The sequence below is a fragment of the Aedes aegypti genome, chromosome 1 (assembly GCF_002204515.2).
Source record: "Aedes aegypti strain LVP_AGWG chromosome 1, AaegL5.0 Primary Assembly, whole genome shotgun sequence".
Classification (NCBI taxonomy): Eukaryota; Metazoa; Arthropoda; class Insecta; order Diptera; family Culicidae; genus Aedes; species Aedes aegypti.
This window is the reverse complement of record NC_035107.1, coordinates 292,275,301-292,282,206: the sequence shown is the minus strand read 5'-3', so window position 1 is coordinate 292,282,206 and position 6,906 is coordinate 292,275,301. Positions and strand designations below refer to the sequence as shown.

Sequence of the window (6,906 nt, the reverse complement as noted above, 5' to 3'; positions counted from 1 at the left end):
CGGGCTCTCGAACCGGCCCGGGTCACATGTCAACTGGTGGACTAATTGAATCAATTGTGTGTGGAGAAAAAAGTTTTTGCACTGCGGCTAAGGGAGTTGGTTTTGAGAGCGATCCTCTTGGAAGGCGGCGAATGTCGGAGGGTTCCAGGAGGAGCAATGAAGGTTGCTCGTGTACTGGCTGGAATGTGATTCTGTAGGTTTTATGAATCGATAGATGTATCAGATTGTTGCCATGAATTAATTAAGGCGGCACATGTGTCCGGGAGGTTCTTGACGTAAAAGAGACATGTCATCAGAGGAATTACTCATCTAGCGAATCAATTTGTGCATCTCAATCAAGTAAGGGTCGGATTGAAACACCAAATTGTTCTCGCTTTTCTTATGAACTGTAAGAACATAGCCGTCATAATTTATGATCACCGTTTTAGAAATAACATTTGCCGCAAGCAATCCTAATCCTAAAATTAGAGAAGAAAGCTCTTTGAAGCTATAGATAGATGTACCTTAATTTTTTAACCCTTTCTATCCCACGAATTTGATCGGCTATTTTACGAAAAAAAAAACGTTTTTATAAAAAAAAGTTCTTGAACAAACAGTGAGTGCTTCGTGAAGCCCAAGCAGGACAGTTCGGTTTTGCGTAGTCCGATAGATTTAGCTCACGGTTTCGCGCATGTTTTCGACGCCGGAGGTTTTTTTTTCCTGTTTTGGAGCGTCTTGCTGGGTAGTGCTTCGTAAAGCCCAAGCAGGACAGTTTTTACATTCAGAAATGGAATAGTGAAAAGTGAAAAATGAAAAAGTGATGTGTTTGATTTGTGTCCTCAGTACTGTTGGTTTTTGGCTGCCCTAAGTTCACCGAACCATCCGGAAGTGACAGGCAGCACATAAATTTAAAGAATCAATCCGGTGAGTTTGTTCCAGTATGATACTTTTTCTTTTGTGCGCCTTCCGGATCGTTTTTGTCCGCGTCGTGGAACTTCTGATCGTTTCTTGAACGGAAAATGTTATTTTCGAAGTTGATAATTATGTTCAGATTGCGCATTCTGTCCGGGCGGGTGTTACGCAACTAACAATCGGTTGTGGATGCTTTTTAACCATTTTAAGGTCATCGAACGACCCTGGAGGGATCGATTCTGCTTTTCGTATAATTTTGAGCAGAAAAACCGACTGTGTTATCCCAGGGTGTTTAGTTCAAACGCGCTTCCTTTCGTTTTTCGATTATCTAAAAATACAGTACCACCCAGTACAGTTTTTCAATGGGCACAGTCTTCTTCTTCTTTCTGGCATTACGTCCCCACTGGGACAAAGCCTGCTTCTCAGCTTAGTGTTCTTATGAGCACTTCCACAGTTATTAACTGAGAGCTTACTATGCCAATGACCATTTTTGCATGCGTATATCGTGTGGCAGGTACGAAGATACTCTATGCCCTGGGAAGTCGAGAAAATTTCCAACCCGAAAAGATCCTCGACCGGTGGGATTCGAACCCACGACCCTCAGCTTGGTCTTGCTGAATAGCTGCGCGTTTACCGCTACGGCTATCTGGGCACAGTACAGTTTTTCAATAGGCGTGATTTTTTTTTTACGTGTATCGTTATTTTATACAATCCGATGACCCTGGAGGGATCGGTTTTGCTTTTTACTGGTTATTGAGCAAAAATATTACTGCACAATCGACAAGCATTTCGCGAAATACTATTTATACTATAAATAAGCTATTGTTTTCTCTTTTGATTGCCGGCATTCAAAAGATTAATTTGAAAACGCTTAAACAACAAATATTTATGGTCTATCGCCAGCTTTCTAGGCGAATTCTGACAATATACCTTCCCCAACCTCCAACTCCGTAGCACTTATGAGGGTGTCGCTGAGTCGGTGGCCTCTCATTAAGTAAGTGCTACATCAACATTTCCTTCCCCTATCCCAAGTTACGGTAAAGATGGGCGTGGCCGGGAAGAGCGATATTCATGCTTATAGTATTCTTGTTTATGATTTGAACAAGGTATACTCCCCTGCCTTGTTCTTGAAAGTAGTCAGGATGAGATTATTAAAAAGAAACATGAATGTTGCTAGTATCCAATCTACGAAGTATACCGTAACTACGCTAACGCTAACGCTAAAAAGTTCTTGAACAAACAGTGTTGAAATGGGCTAAATGTTTCGAAATCTGTTTTTAGTTGTTTTTTTTTCAATAATAAATTGATTGTTTATCAATAAGTTTACTATTGGAATAGCGAGTTGACTTTTGGAATAATCTGACGAGTAGAGAATCACATTCTAGTTACTATTGTACAATATTTATTTGCTTCGATTCATCACAAGTTCTTCGAGAATCAATGGAGCTCTGGAACTACCATGGAAAAGAGAAGGTTAAGAAGCTTGACTGATACCTATTTATCACTATGTGTGATGTACATTCTAGAGCTGACGAAGTCGGTGGTCTAATGGATACGGCTGCTGATTACTAGTTCAATTCCAACTATCGACCTTGCCGTGATGCCCATGAGATGATGTAGAGGTCTCTGAAATCTTCATAAAACTTATCTTCGTCACCAATGACAACGTCCAGAGGTCCAAACATCGGCTCTGATCACTATCTCGTCGTTAACCCATGTCCGCCCAGCGTCCTAAAAATAGGACAGAAGCCCCGAACGCCCAGCGTCCTATAAATAGGACAGTACTTGTAGTGCAAATATCTTGAAAATAAAGAGGTTTGGAAAACACTCCCAAGATGGCGCTAGTGAGCCAAAACTTTATTTGCTTATATCTTAGCCCAGTTATGAGATACAAAAATGGTGTCTTCGACAAAGTTGAACAACTAAATAATATCTATTCGCATAGAACCTTATAAATTCGTCACATAAAACCTTATAACACTCACACTAGCGCTATAGTGGGCAAAGATTTTATTAGCTAATATCTCAGTCAAGTGATTAGATACAAAGTTTGTGTCATGGACAATGTTGAACAACTAAAAGAATCCTATTCGCTTAAAACCATATTAGTTCGGAAAACACTCACAAGGTGGCGCTAGTGGTCAAATATTTTATTTTTTTTTATATCAGTCCAGCGATGATACTGAAAAAAAAAATCGAACTCTCGAAATTGGTATCTTCGACAAAAGTGTACAACTGAATGGAATCTATTCGCCCAGAAACATAGTAGTTTGGAAAATTCTCCCAAGGTGGCGCTAGTAGACAAACATATTATTTGCTTTTATCTCAATCTAGGGATTCGATACAAAGTTAGTGTTTTTGACAAAGTTGGAGAACTGAATGAGACCTATTCGCCTGGAAAGTTATTACTTTGGACACATTCTATTCGCTTATATATCAGCCCACTGATTAAATCCAAAGCCAGCTATTCGCCTAAAACCTTCTTAATTCGGAAGTCATTCTCATGATTGAAGTCCAGTGATGAAAAATTTGGTATCTTCGAAAACGGTGATCAACTAAAGGAGATATTTTCACAAAAAAAAATTAGCTGGGAATTGCTTTTATGTGCGAAACATCAAGGAAACAATCAATAAGGAATTGGTCTGCCTAGATCAAAACATTGGATACTTACTATCGATTCCATGAACTGAACTCCAAGGGTGAAGGGCGGCTGTCAAATGAGAGTAAAATTGAATAGCCGCCAACCTAAGTTCAGCACCAGTTTTATGACTTAAACGTGGAAAAGTAAAAATTATTATTCGCAAAATTACAGGTTATAAATGCGCTTGAAAGATATTGTTTGTAAGCAGTTATTTACTACGCGCTACTGCAGTCCCTTAATTCCCAAAATGAATGTTTCCGAGAAAATTGAATACGCCTTCGCCATTGTTTGGTCGTAGTTTAGTATGACTGTTTACTTTTTAGAACCAGCGACGCGTTGAGGTAGCAGTAAAGAGCCTTCCTTGCTGAACTCACTCACTTCCGTATGCTCCCCAGGTATTCTGGCCAGCTCTAATCTAATCTAATCTAATCTAAGTGCTTGCACAGTCAATGTTGAAAAACATCATGGAAATACCGAAATTTATTCTAGTATTTTCGATTGCTCCCCAGGTATTCTGGCCAGCTCTAATCTAATCTAATCTAATCTAAGTGCTTGCACAGTCAATATTGAAAAACATCCTGGAAATACCGAAATTTATTCTAGTATTTTCTTGTCAACATTAATGTTTGCAGCACATCAATGATTTGATGCAAACATTAAAATGGCCAGGCCCACTGTGCAGACTTGGGGTTTGAAGATAATTCAAAAATTAACGTCGATCAGGTCATTCACGAGTGAATAACATGATAGACGAAAAAATTAGTATTGTAAAGGAAGAAACGGGGACAACCGTGCCAACCCTTCCATTTGGGGGGATAGGCAAAATCGTATTCTGGCCAGCTCTAGTGTCAAAAATCTTGAACCGCGTGGATTCGGTTCTATCGGTGAATAAGACTATATGCATCAGTGACAGCAGTAACTTAAACGTTATAGCCGAATAATGTTCGCTTAAAATATTCACATCTGTAAAGCATGTAATAGTTGAAGTCCAATATTTGACTGTCATTGGACTGAAGGACTAACTTTTGATCAGCACTAACGAAATTCTGAGATTGCCAAATATAAATTTCGATCACTGTCAGATCAGAGTCACATTGTATAGGGTAAATGTTCCAATAGTGGAGGTACTAAGCACGGTTCAACTTCATTTAACTCCTCAAAATTCAAGTAGCGCAATGAATGTACATATTATTCTTGTAACGGGAAGTAACGATCGTTCACTTAATGAGAAAATTGATTCCATCGCAGTAACCATCGGGATGACAGTAAAAAATAATACCTCCACTATTGGTACTCCGTTCCTTTAGTTGAGGTATATTTTTAATTTGTGTTCCTTTAGTTGCGGTATCCGTTGTTTTCTTATGGGATCCTCCATTATAGGAACACTTTGCCGCAACTATTGGTACAAGCGATGAAAAGGGTAAGCACTTTTGCTGGTATTTCATCAATTTCGAAGGAATTTCAATAATATTTTCAACTGTTTCAGGTATCAACAAGCCAACATTACGATTGACAGTGCTTATGCAGCGCCGGATCTGTTTCAAATTTAATGAAACCAGCATTCAAGTCATTACCGCAACAATAGGAACACCCACAACCATTGGATCACTTACCCTACTAATAACTTGAACCAGAAACATTATTTTGATAGTTATGTTTCCATTATCAGCTGGCAAGTTTTATATAATCTTTTTGAAGACAATTCTGAAACATCTGTTGGTTTTTTTCTAAATCAAAATATTTGATGTAAGATTTTATTTTGTTTTTGGTATAAATGGTTTAAGTGTGCATTATTGTACATGTACATGTATGGAAATGTAAGTATGTCTGTATCTTACTTAAGTGGTAGAGCAGAAAATTGAATTGAAGTCCCTAAATGATTTAGTTCTGGCATGCACCTTTCGCCTCTGAAATTTTTATTCTTTATGTTGCGATTTCTTTATCAGGGAACGTCCATAAATTACTTCATGCAAAGTTTTGCCATATTCTTCCTCCTCAATTTTTCTCTGTATCACACTTTTTGTATGGATTCCAATTTTTATATGGGTAGTCACGTTTCATTGTAACCCCCTCCTTCCTCTTCTGTACGTGACGTAATTTATGAATTACCCCTCACCAATAGTTTTTTCCAAACTTGTTTACATTGTAATGGGTCGAACTGCATGAAAATATATTTGATTAATCTCGAAAATAAACTTATAGAATTGCTAGATATGAACGACCCACTTTCAAGGATTTTTTTGGATCCCCACCATAGATTTGAAATTTTTTGGTGAAATAAGGTTTAATTTATGGGAATACGACTATGAGTAACAAAAACGGAGCTGAATTCCAATTGTGAGATACCTTGGGCGTTAACGGGTTAATAAGATTCGTGCACGGTTGTCTACCGTGGCGAACAGAAAAGTACAGCGACCGTTGTGTTTAAATATTCAGCGCTTGTCAACAGACGATGTAGCAATCGAATACCCCCGGAAGCTTGATGAGCGGATAAGGGGAACTAACGTAGACGTAGACTACAGAGTAGTGAGTACAGCAGCGCGAGAGGTGATAGGTACAGCTCAGAGACGACCTAAGAACGGTTAGTTTGATGAGGAGTGCCAAAAGGTGACAGAGGAGAAGAATGTTGACTGTAGCTGGATGTTAGTGTCTGATATCCGGCGGAATAGAGAGCGGTATAAGGAAGCGAGAGCAGTCGAGAAAACAATTTACCGCAGAAAAAAACAGTATGAAGAAGATATTATTAATGAGACGCAGAATAGCATGGAAAAAAATGATATGCAGAGATTTTACGAAACTGTCCAAGGCATGCGGAGAAATACAACGCCATCTCCCGTCATGTGCAATGACCATGAAGATAACTTGCTGAAAATGCCGAACTTTTCATGCCAGATAGTGAGCAGTTGTACGAAATATTGCACCGTACTTAACAGAGTACGATATGGGATATGGGAGGAAGAAGAATTGTCTGTTGAGCAGGACTCATTCGCCCTCTTGATAAGAAGGGACAAGAACTGAAGTGCGCCAATTACCGAGGAATAGCGGTTCTCCAAACCAAGCTGGTTTTCGTGGGGGCCGATCAACAACGGATCAAATGTTTACCTTGCGACAAATCCTTGATAAGTTCCGTGAATACAACTTGCAGACACACCATCTCATTGATGTGTATTGTTTACATGCTGTCAAACTCGAAGTCGTGTTTTTTGATTCAATGAAAATGGAGGTGAATCAACGCGAGTCGAGAGAACAAATTCTTTGCAAACACCTGTAATTTCCTGACCTGTCGCACCGGCAGTTGGGAAAAATGTTGAACATTCACCATTCAACCGTCTCCAGAGTGTTGAAGCGATTCCAGGAGCGGTTGACGTTGGACC

The 6,906-nt window shown here is 39.2% G+C and overlaps 1 protein-coding gene across 7 annotated transcripts in view; it reads right to left on the bottom strand.

Annotated features, from left to right (window-relative positions):
* LOC5577633 overlaps positions 1 to 6,906 on the bottom strand; it is a 357,967-nt gene that overhangs the window by 22,370 nt on the left and 328,691 nt on the right. The window lies entirely within an intron of this gene.